Source organism: Grammomys surdaster, unplaced genomic scaffold (assembly GCF_004785775.1).
Source record: "Grammomys surdaster isolate TR1022 unplaced genomic scaffold, NIH_TR_1.0 129, whole genome shotgun sequence".
Lineage (NCBI taxonomy): Eukaryota > Metazoa > Chordata > Mammalia > Rodentia > Muridae > Grammomys > Grammomys surdaster.
In genome coordinates, this window is record NW_021604587.1 from 6339490 (window position 1) to 6352490 (window position 13001).

Genomic DNA, 13001 nt, shown 5'->3' on the forward strand with positions numbered 1-13001 from the left:
TATGTGTATGTGTATGTGTATGTGTATGTGTATGTGTATGTGTATGTATATGTATATGATGTATCACTTAGGACAAGAAGTGCTACTATTTTTTTTTGTATTGGATTTTTAATTTTGCTTCTGGCCTTGGAATATTTCTTCATATAATAAGATATCTTGGGAGCAGGACTCACATCTAGGTATGAAATTTATATGTATTTAATATACACCTGATACTCATAACTACAAGGTGATTTCATACAGTGGTTTTAGTGGGATTTGGTTCTGATGGGCTGTCAGCGAGGTCAGATGTGGAATTTTCACTTTGGCATCAGGTCAGTAGTGTTATACATGTTTCCATCTCTGCAGCATTTGAATTTTGCATTTTCTGTTTACAGATGTATGTCCAACCTTATTGTTCTCATTTGGAGAGGTATTAATTAGTCACTTTCTAATAATTTTGAGTGGTCCTTAGAGTACATGATTCTTTGTTTCATGAAATTTCTGTTTATATTTCTCTCTCACTTTTTCAAATACAAGTGTAACAACTGTTACTTTGTACCATGAGCCTATTATTTTGTACTGTGGCAGATCCAAATATTTCAAAATTCTGTTCTTTCTCTCTGCTGTTTCTGTAGATGGAAGCTTGTCTGTGAACGACCTACTTGATTAGAAGACGATGTAAGAGAGCAGTTTGAGGGCATGGTGGAAGTTGAGTTCTTCCATAAAGGATTTATGCCTCTTCCTCCTCTTAGCCAGGGTACACCTACTTTGAGATTATGGGAATCAAATTATTTCCTGTGGTTTCTTGGACCACAGAGGTGTTCCTGATACTGATGAATTAATTAAAGCGGATATGATGAGTTTCATGGGGTCACCTCCTGACACATGCTAAGATCTCATGTTCCTGGCCCTTGACAATGCTTTGGAATCTTGTCACCAAAGATAAATAATGTTCTTTAATCCTGGATCATTGAGTGGGATCAGAGTAGGAGGTTACACTGGTCAGTGTTGTTTTGTAATAGTGTTATGGTTTGTTATTAGTTTGGGTGGAAGAAAGTATCTTACTTCAACATCAGACTTTGTTCTGCTTTCATTTCCTTCCCTTCCCAGTTAATCACTGGAGCTTTGCAAGACATGAGTGGGAAAAATGCTTCCAAAGGAATATTCTGGGATAGCAGAAGATCAATATCTGTTGTGGATGACCACAAAATCCATGTCTATAAATCTCAGCACTCTGGAGGCTGAAGCAGGGCATCTTAAGTTCAAAACAAGCCTGGGCTACATAGAGAGTTTCAGGCCAGCCTTAGTTGAATAGTGAGACATTTTCTCACAAAGAAATCTCTTTTGGAAAGGTTAGTTTCATTGGAATGGTGGGTATGGGCTAAAACAGGTGGGCTGGAGAAATTAAAATTGAGGTTCAAATGCTGAAGGTAACATGGTAAGTATCTCCAGAGAGAGCAATACTAAGACCCTCTTCCCTGGTCATTCTGATTATTTTTCTACTTATTACATTTATGTGCATCTATGTACCCATATGTGAGTTTATGTGCAATCACATGTGTGCAGGTGCCTAAAGAGGCCAGAAGAGAACACTGAACATCCTGAAACTGGAGTTACAGGTAATGGTGTGCCATTCGATGTAGGTGCTGAAGACTACACCGAATCTTCTCTTTAAGAGCAGTAAATATCCTTAACTGTGAGCCATCTCTCTATCTCCACTACTCTGATACTTAGACCTCTTCCTTATACCCTAGACTCAATGAGAATCTCTCTCAATTGCTGTTCTCTTGCTGTGAAGAGACACCATGACCAAGGCAACTTATAAAAGAAAGCATTTTATTGGAAGTTTGCTTACAGCTTCAGAGAATCAGTCCATGCCCATTATTTTAGAGAGCATGGTGACTGGCAGGCATGATGCTACAGCAGTAGCTGAGAATTTATATTTGATCGACAAGAAGGAGGCAGAGAGAGGGAAGAAGGGAGGGAGTGCATGGGGGTGAGGCTGGGAGGAGAATGGGCCTGATGTGGGCTTTTGAAACCTCAAAGCCCACCCACTGCTAATGACACACTTCCTCCAACAAGGCCACACCTCCTACTTCTCCCCCCAAACAGTCTATCAACTGGTAAACAAATATTAAAATATATTAGTTTATGGGAACCATTCTTATTCAAACTATCATGGCATCTCTGAAAGGAACCTATATTTGAGCCGCCTTCAGAAAGCCAGCATCTGGCCTGGGAAGCTCTACAACTGTGTTTCCGTATACCCTAAGACCTATCCACTTCAGCTTTTGCTCAGACATGGCACATGGCCTCTTGAGTTCATCCTTATATGCAGCTTATACTATGAGCTGCTATGCGGTTCTACAGTGGAACATTGGACAAGTTGGGCCCTGTCTCCACCTTACATCCCAGCACAAATCAGAGGCTGGAAGAGAATATAAGTCTCATTAAGAAAACTCCGCTTCCCGAAGAGCCATTCAGTCTCCGAATTTTCAAATCAGTGTTTAGAAGACCTAAGCCTCAGCTGGTTTGGAAGCCAAGACACTCCTGCCCACCCCTCTTTCCCACCCCCTCAGTCTCATTAGAATTCTTCTACCCAACTACGGCTGTTATTACTAATTCCATAATGACAGTGGAGCATTGAAGTAAAATTTTAACAGTTCCTCAGTTAATCATTAAAATTAGCCTATCAGGGTGAAGAGATCTTCTACTGTTTCGATGCTGTGTAATTTCAGATAATAAGCGAGATGAGGAAAAAGGATTTTTAATGCATTATAACTCCGTAGAGGGCACTGAGCTGTTTTGAAAGGCCCGAGAGAGCCCAAAACAAAACAAAGCAAAACAAAACCCAGCTCCAAGCAAGCCCATTTAGATTTGGTTTCCAGAGGACAAAGCCTCAGGGCCAAAGACATAGCAGGAGGGTGGAAGCCCCTATGCTGCGAGGTAGAGAGAAAGTTCACAGGACTACTTTGGGACTTAAGATGATGAAGACTTTAAGTCACCCAAGCTTGGATCAAAAGAAAAACCTCTGTCCCAGGAACACCTGTTCAACAGTATTGTCAGGTCCTTATGGAGACGGCTAAGTTCCTCTGTGCACATCTCAGGAATGGGTTCATACGGCTTCTCAATAAAGTGTTCACTAGAGAACAGCTTAGGTGTTTTCTATGGAGCTAAAAATTTAAATCTGGTTTATTTAGAAATAATTTCAAAATGTACAGAATTTTCCAAAGGAGCAGAATCTTTTACAAAACGGAAATAGTTTTGTAGACCTGGGACCCTGGTGTGACAGCTGCAAAACTCCATGAAGAATAGGTTTGTTCTTACAGAATTCAGGGGAGTCTTAGGAAGGGGTCCTGGATATCATCTCCCTGACAGGTTCATCTGTTTGTCTTCATGCCCCGTGAGCAGGAAAATTAGATCATTTAATTGGGCGGCACCTGCTTTCTTCTCATTTTCTTTTTCATCCTAGTCTTTTTCACATTTCTCTAGAAGCTATGAACCCAGGGTCGATGGAAGTTGTGTGGACATTAGATCAGTTTGATAGAAAAGTTCTGAAAAACCTGAGAGTTGGTGCATATATGACTAGTTCAAATGAGATGGCCTTTCTCAGTGCTTCCACTGCACAGCAGCTGCATTCTAAGATGTTCCAGCTCCGGTTGTGTTGATGGTTTGCTAGTTTCTTGTTATTCCCGCCTTTCTGTTAATCCCAGTCCCTCCCAGACTTCTGAAATTTCTTTGTGTAGCAAACAGAGCTGAATTATCTGTTGATGAGCCAAAACTTCTTCGTTCCTCAACCTTTTCCCTTCATGTTTGATGAATTATTATACTATTCTTGTTTTTGTTTTGTAACTTATTTCTTGTAACTAGATGTGGATGTAGGCAGGGAGTTGAGAGAATATCCTAGTGATAGCATATGTGCCCATTTCATCTATGACAGGGAATTATGGTCTGAAAATGAGATGCAAGATCAGATCAGATCTGGCCATCAGTGGTAGGCTGTCTACCATCAACCACAGCAATGCCTCCACCATTGGTGCTCTTGTGTGACTCTTTCCATTGAGATGGGGTGTGTATTTTCTCCCTTGTGGTGGGGCCTGTCACAATATAAAAATCAAGCTACGCAACCTTCTTTTTTTTTTTTTTTTTTGGTTTTTCGAGACATGGTTTCTCTGTGTAGTCCTGGCTGTCCTGGAACTCACTCTGTAGACCAGGCTGGCCTCAAACTCAGAAATCCGCCTGCCTCTGCCTCCCAAGTGCTGGGATTAAAGGTGTGTGCCACCAGTGTCCGACAGCTACACAACTTCTGATGTTGTGGAAAGCCAGTCAGTGTTCATGTCAGACACTGGCTTAAATAGTAATTGCTAATTTTAGTGTTGGCATAATATACTTTATATGGCTTTGATAGCATGCCATTGTATTTTTTCTCAGCTAGTTAATTTGTTCCCAAAGACTTGATTACATGACAAATTTTTGAATACAAACTCACTATCTCTGAACTAGTTAGGTCCAACTAAACCATCAATTTGATCTTGGTGTAAGGGAAGGAAATTACTTTTAGTTAATCTCCCATATATTCATGAAAATGGCAATGTAACCCACAGTTAATTCAAATAGACATTATACCCCTTATTACTAGTCTAACCCAACAACATAGATTTTAATCTTGGTCTCGCTTGTAGAAGGTAAACACTGAATATTGATTTAACATTAAACAAGCCTTATTGGTATTGTTGGTAAAAATATAATTCTTAAATAGAGATGACTAAATTCATAGTAGCCAACTCTGAAAGTGGTTGTTCTCAGTTTTCAGAGACTTCTTGGCATAAAATATACCACAAAGTAGCCATAGTTATAGGTTTGGCTGTGTAACAAAACACCCCCAAAGTTATTGGCTGAAAACTTTAACTGTCTCATTTAATTGATGACTCTGTGGTTCATCTGGGCAGTTCTGCATTGGTCTTGCTTGACTGTATGTGTATTGGAAGCCCTCCCATGGCTATAGGAAGTTGACAGTTTGACTTACGTCTGGGTGGTCTACCATGACCTTTCTCATAGTTCTCAGAGTATCTGTCAAGAGAGTAAGACCAATTATTAACCTTGCTTCTGTTCCTATGGTCTCCTACCCCCTACCAGGTTATCCCAGAGCAGGTAACATTAAAGCCTCCAGATTCTAGGTGCAGAGCAGGAAAGAGACCCTATTTTTCATGCCTTAGCTAGTATCTCATTAGACAAAGAAAATCACCCAGATAAGCCATGCTTTAAAGTATAGAGGTGAGAGTCTATCTCTTGGTGTGAAATATTGCAAAGGTGTGTTTTCAAAGATAGTGTGAAAGTTTATCTTCCTGAACATTTTGACTATATTGAGAACCTCATGGCAGACATACCTCTGGGCATGATTGAGAGGATTAATTGAGGAAGGCAGAACCATCCTGCACATGAGTGCCAACATCCCATGGGCTGGCACTCTGAACTGATTAAGAAGGAAAAGGGTAGAACACCAGCTAAGTGCCAGCATTTCCCTCTCTCTGCATCCTGGATTCACTGAAGCATGATGAGTGCCAGCTACATGCTTCTGCAGCCATGAGTTCTGTGAAGTCCCTACTGCCCACCACCTCTATGGTAGAGAGTACCCTCCTACTATGTGTCATGAGAAATCATTTCCTTAAGTTGCTATTTGGTCACAACTATAGAAAATAACTATAGTTATATGCAGAAGTAAGAAGTTTGAGGCCTTTTTGCAACTATTAGGAGTTACTCACAGCCATACCATAAACATGTAACATAATTTGGAGAATAGCAGCTTTCATTCATTCACCAGGCATAGCCAAGAGAACCAACCTACACTCAGATTAGCTCACTAACAAACATGCTATTTCCCAAGAAAAGGACAGAATATTTGGTTTTGAACACTTAGCTCTGAGAGCCAGAACACAGTATTTTTTAGACTCAGAATGATAGTGATGCCAGTATTGTAGCTGTGATGTGATCATGTGAGTCAGGAAAAGGCCCGGAAGAAAGAGGGTCCAGGATATTTCAGCTGTAAACCTTTTGCTAGCCTCTGGGGAAAGTCAATGCAGGCGAAAGGTTAGTTAACCTTTTCTTTCAAAATGAGCATGATGAGGACAAATGGTCTGTTCCCTCACACCCTCTCTGCAGCCTGGTTAATCTGCTCAGCCCAGCTGGATCTGTAAAGAGAGCCCCTATATCTTCATTAAACCTGCTAAGAATGAATGACAAGTGACAGCATCATTTCTCTGGCCTGACAGGTTTCATGAAAAGGTCTGAAATGCTTTGAAAACTCCAGAAGTCTTTATGGTTGGCTGGATTAGTGTTTGTTTATCTCTTAAAACAAACATTAGTTCTTCCTACCTCCAACCATAGGTTCAGGAAAGTCAAATCTCCCTTAATTGCAGAGCAGAGAAAGACACACTATATGTGTACACAAGAATATGTATGTGAATGCACACACACACATACATACATACATATACACATTCCTATACCTATACATACATACATACATACATACATACATACACACATACACACACGTATGCCCACACATACACATACAGGGCAGAAGAAATCAGCAAGTTAGCTTGTGTTACAGATAATGGAGATCCACTCAGTGGTGATGTGGAGGACAGTGGAGGCACTATATATAGTCTCTGTTAAGGTGGCATTGGAAGCTGTAAGAGAAACAGCAGTTAAAGAGATACTTGTTTAAAAGTATTCAGGCTCAGCCACTTCTTTCTGAATAATCCTGATAGAATGATATTACATCACCACACCTCATAGTCCTCTGTTGTGGAATTGGTCTAATGTGACTTATATTATGTTAATTTGGTCCCCAAAATTCCACAAGATTCTGCACGTCCACATGTAAGATGCTGAGGAACCCTGCCCCCAACTGTTTTGATTAGCAAATAAAGTTGTTGGTGGTCGATGACTGGGTAGGAAGACAGAGGCAGGACTTTTAGGATTCCCAGGCTAGGAACAGAGGAAGGAGAGAAAGGGGAGAGCCACCATTTAGGGAGAGGAATAGCAGCCATGCCTGAGAAGTGCAAACAGAGAGACAGCCAACATGTAAGAGCCAGAGAAGAGCAGCCCCAGTGGTTTCCTGACTGAGTCTAGGGCAACAATGGAACATAGATTTTAGTAAGTAATACCTCAGGAATATCAGAGGGAAGGTGTTAGCCATGTGGAGGTTTGTGAGTGGCACAGCCATAGAGCTGTTTAATGCATATTAAAATATAAAGATGTGTGTGTGTGTGTGTGTGTGTGTGTGTGTGTTTCATTCGGGAATCTAGAACATTAATGAAGGTAATGAGGAACATGTGCTGCCTTTGGTTCAATTTGAGTAGAGACTAATTGACAGCTGCAATAGTCCTCATCTGTTAAAACAAAATAATAGCTTAAACTCAAAGGTTCCTGAGAAGGTTAAATGAATGTTCCTTATTACCCATAACTGCACTTGTCCCAGGCTAATACTGCATAATTTCTGTAGAAGTGTGAAGACCTGGCTGGAAGGTAACTGCCAAGAAGTAGACTTGTTTCACTCTGGACTATTCTAGGGCCTAAGAGACAAGGTCTAGCCAAAGACTGACAATGTTCCTTCTTCATGCTCTAGCACAACGCCTTTGCCCATGTTGAGTGGCCATGTACTACAATCTCTGAGATTACTCCACTGTATCAGAGACCTTACAATGAGAGTGGGATAAAGGCAAAGAAGGTATAGAGAATATCTCAGCTGCCTCCTAGACGGAAGAAGAAAGACAGTGCCAGTGGACAATTCTGTGATGATGGTAAAGACCATTTTGCTGGTACCTATAATAAGTCCTTGTTCTGATTGTCTAGAAATAAGATACTGAGTGTGTACAGATGGGTGGAATGTGGAACCATCAAGAACCATCTTCATTCACATTTGTAGGGAGTGTTGACTTCAGTGTTGAACCCTCTCATAGACTGCTGGCTCACTGAAGACGACAGCAGAGTGTGTAAAGACAACCTTTTCACTTGCCTAGACTTCTTATAGCACGCCAGCCTTGGGCTATCCAAATTCCTCCACATGACTTCAGTGCTCAAAAAGAAAGCAAGAGCAGCTAGTAAGTTAAGAAGTATATTGCCTTATGACCTAGTCTTAGAAGGAACACATCATCTCTGCTGCCACATTTTGTTGGTTACCAATGACATCTAAACTTGCAAAATCCCCAAATGAAGAACATAGATTATACATCTTGATTGGTGAGTTTCCAAGTCACATTAGAGATGAACCTGTGGGCCTTATTATAGCCATATAATCAGCCATAGAGGCCATCCCAGGGGTTACTTAGCTAGAAAATACTCATATTACATAAATAACTATCAATAAATAAATATATAAATAAATTTGACAGTTATATTTATTTAAACATTCTTTTATTAATTCCCTTGGGCTGTCAAGACACCATAGAATGGATGACTTAAATAACAGAAATTTATTTCTCACAATCCCACATCCTTCACTGAGTAATAGTCAAGCCACCATTTCCGTATTTTCTTATGAGAAAATCTTCTCATTTATGTCTGAGCTGTCAGTAGAATCACCTTAAACATAATGATTCCATTAATTCATCTCTTCAGGGTGATCTAGATTTTTTTTCTAGAACACACTGCAAAACTCTTCCATCCTCTACCTGTCATCCAATTCCAAGATGGCTTCCATGTTTTTACTTCTCACTGCAATGTCCCAGTCCACAGTTTCAAAGCTGTATTGTTCTGCTCAGACAGCTATAACAATATCCCAGGTTAGATAGTTAAGCAATAGAATTTTATTTCCCTTAGATCTAGAGGCTGAAATGGCAAAGATCAAGGTCCTAGTACATATCTAGTAAAATTGTTCTTTCAGATTTATAGATAGCCCCCTTCTTGTTATATGCTCTCAAAGTATCTCTTCTGAGGGAAAGAAAGAAGAGAAAGAGACAAGAGAAGGGGGGAAGGGGAGGCCAAATAGAGGAGAGAAAGAGAGAGAAGAGAGAAAGGGTGGGGAAGCAGGGAGAGAGCAATCTCTCTCATTGTCTTTTCTCGTAAAGGCTCTAATGCTACCAGATTAATGTCCAACCCTCATGATCTCATTCCACCTCATTTTCTTTCTTAGATAAGCCATGTCTTTAAGCACACTGTAGTGTCAGCGTATGAATCTAAGGAGAGAACAACATTAGGTCCGCAGCCAATTTTTATTTAGGTAAGTAAATGATTTGTTTTACCTACATAATATTTCTCTCCTTTATGCCAGCTTTCCAAAGGACAACCCCAATATTATATCAATGTGTGTGTATGTGAGTGTGTGTGTGAGTGTGTGTGTTGCACGTGCACACATATGCTCCTATTCATGTATCTGTTTCTGGGTGTGTAAGTGTTACTATAGGATGGAAACATATCCTTTGAAACATAAATTCTAGATATGTTGATAAAACTAGATGTGTGAGTAAAATGTCATGTAAGAAAAGAGACTATATTGAATTTTATGCACAAGAACAATACTGAGAGCTTATAGAACTGTAAGATTCAGATTCACACATAATAATCAGCCCCCTCCAGCCCCCTGAGTCTCCTGGGAGCCTTGCTCAGGTACTTCACTCACAGAAGCATAGGCAGTACTAGAGTTGTTTAAAGCTACCAACTAAGGAGTAGCAGAAAATTCACCCACCTTCTTGCTCCTTCTGAGTGAATTCTTCACATGGAGAAAGGATGCCAAAGATGGTCTGCTGCAAGGGTCACAGAATGCCTTGTATCCTTCTAACTGGACAGAGAATATCTCTCTTAGTGGACTAATCCTAAAACTAAATAAGTTGATTTTCTTTAGAAAAAAAACCATGTCATTAAAATCCAACTAACTTATTTAGAACTGGAAACCTTTTCATGCTCAGTGAGTGTGTGTGTGTCTGTGTGTGTGTGATGTGTTTGTGTGTGTTTGTGTATGTGCCTATGTTTGTGTGTGATGCCATTTTCAGAGAACCATCCTGTGTATTTTTCCATCTGAGACTTTCCACCTACTACTGAACTTTCAGAATCAGACAAGACACTGTTGATAGAAAATATTTGAAATATAAGCTTTGATCCTCTACTATGTATACCTCTGTAACATTTCTATTGAATAACAAGAGAAGCATTCAGTGGGCTGGATTCAGAATCCTAAACAGTTGCCATATTATACCCTAACACTGATCAATTCCACTCATCACTCTCCATGGACCTACGAGAATGCTTCAGCAGATTAGGTATGTCTCCTCATTATCAGCTGATCAATAAATCACTTTTCCAGGTACATTTTATGGCTACCCAATACAGTAGCATAATAAAAGCTTGACTTAGATAATGTTCCTTTTTATTAGCAGAGATGAATTACCTCATGGGGCCAACAGATACACAAATACATTGTGCCCTTCCACTAAGTGGAAGGCTTTTTTCAATCGGCTTCTGGCAAATTCAAGACTCAAAGACAAAAGAACAGTATTCAGGACTGTCTCACGTTAATGCTGTAGGTTCATTTACAGAGTTCACTCTTGCTCGTCATTTAGCAATAAAATAAAAAATGTCATGATTTCCATAGCAGTCTTGGCAAGCCATCAGAGTAATCTGAAACATAAATTCTAAACTTTGAAGGTTGATCCAGAGCCCAGAAGAGAATGCCTTCTTCAGAGCATGATCATTCAAGAAAAATATATATATATATATTTTTGCTCCCACTGGACTCAGAATGCTGCTAAAATAGCACATTGTACCAATAAATGCGTGTGATAATACCAGCATCCTAGTTGACTGTAAAAGAAATGTATGAAAGAATACTCAGAGGCAGAGTGGTAGCATGTACCTGTGGCTTTGAAAACCCTGGTTTCCTTCTTAGGTTTTAAATTTCTCACAAAATGATTAAATGCTTTCTGCCTAGAAAGGATGATATGCTGATATTCTCACTCTCTGAGGTTCCATGGAATAGAACCATGTGGGTGCTAAGTCTTTGTTCTTTAAGATCAAAACATGGATCTTAGTGAGTTTTTTTGGTTGATTGGTTGGTTTTGGTTTTAGTTTCAGCTTTTGCTTTTGTTTTTGTTTTTCCAACACCTAGTGAACAGCAGTGTTGGGAGTGGAAGGAGCCATGAATGAGTGAAATCTCAAGTGTATAGGTGACATGCACATGCTCATGTCAAGGACCCCAATGTCCAGGGGATGGCAAAGCTGTTGCCCATATGGGCTAGGCTCAGAAACATAGCAATGCTTTCCTTGTGTATGTGAGGGGGAGGGAAGGATGGTGGGGAAGGGGAGGAGAAAAGGATACAAGTACAATTATCAGTTTATCAGTGTATATAAAAACTAAATGCTGCAGCTCCCTCCTCCTAGTTATTTACAGCCTGGGACTACTTACCTACGGAGACCTCCTACAGACTTTCCAGCCCTTACCTCTGGGCTATGCATAACAAACACAATGAGGTTGTGATTTGCAGTGGTAGTAGGTGCCACTTCATCAGAATTCATACACTGTACCTGACCCCAGTTTTTCTCTACATGAATCAGTCTTCTCTTTATTCTCTCATTGTCCCTTACATAGGTTTCAGATCAAAGGCATACAGGTCACTCCCAACCCCCACTACAAGTGTCATTAATATGAATACAGGGGTTACATTTGAGAGCATCAACTCTAAGGAATATATATCCCAACCACCTTAGTGTGAAGGGTTTTCCTGGAATAAGACCCACAGATTGAATGTGAAATATGCTTTTGTTGAAAATAGAGATGGGAATCCCAGATAGAAACAACCAGGCAGGATGCAGGAGAACCAGGAAGCTGTATGCCCTGATGTTCTTGGGATTCTGCTTTATCTGTATTTGGTTGTGGGCAGAGGAAAGCCAAATGGAGAGGTCATAAAGGATTGTGGAGTTTGGGCATCAGTATTAGTACCATGAAGACTGGGAGGTTTTGAGAGGGTTCTTGGTCAAACTTCTGACTTGGACAGAGAATTTAGACTTCACCATAATGACGAATACATAACAGGTACAGCTAGAGTGAACAAGACAGGAGGCAGGCCCTGAGCTGTGGCCATCTTGGGACCTTTTCTCTACTCTTGAGGTCAGCAGAGGCAAGGTCAAACAAAGTATCTCTTTCCCTATCTCAAGGAATAGACACTATCTTGAAGAAGCAACTATTCTTGTAGAATATAGAAGCTTACTGTCTTCTTTTTGTCCTTTTCCCATCCTCTTGGCCAAGGGCACAGTGGGAGAAGGATGGCAATTGTGAACAAAGCAAATAGAGTATTGCCATCTCTCTCTTAGCATCACCATTTCCAAAGACAGTCTTCCCTCGGGGCTCAGAGTCCTGCTGGCCTTGAACCAGCAAGGGGAGGACAAACAGCAAATGACTGCACTTGCCAACAAATTGCTTCTCATCAATGGGAAATAGAAACAGGCCACTTTATTCCCTGATGACAACAGAAAAAGTTCCAAAAGCATGAGCATTTGGTCTTTTCCAGACCAACAAAGCACACCATGAGCCCACTTGAGAGCCAGGCACTATTTCAAGGTGCATTCAAGGGCACTGCAGATCTGAGGAAAGAAAAATCCAAGCCTTGTACTGTTTTGTAAACATCAGAAATCACTTCCTTAATAGGAATGGCTTCCTGGTTCTTTGAAAATAATAGAATGTTTCAGAAGAGATATTCATGAAATTGAAATGACTCAAAGTAGATGAGAACAATGCTGGCAAGGACTCACAGATCCTCTGAGCCCAGGTTGCGGTTTGAGATGGCAAATGGAGCCTAATTGGTTTGCCAGCTCTATCAAAAGTGCAGACAAGGAAATACACTTGCCCTGGAGCAAAAGGGATTTAATTTGGACAGAGGGAAAATTTTGCTGATAGGAAAGGTTATTAGGAACTGCAGTGGATTATGAAGGGAAAAAAAGCTCTGCAAATTTGTTCTTCGGCAAATGTGTACTGAACACTCACAATGTGATAAGCACTGCTCCGTGCTAAGAGGATTGATTAG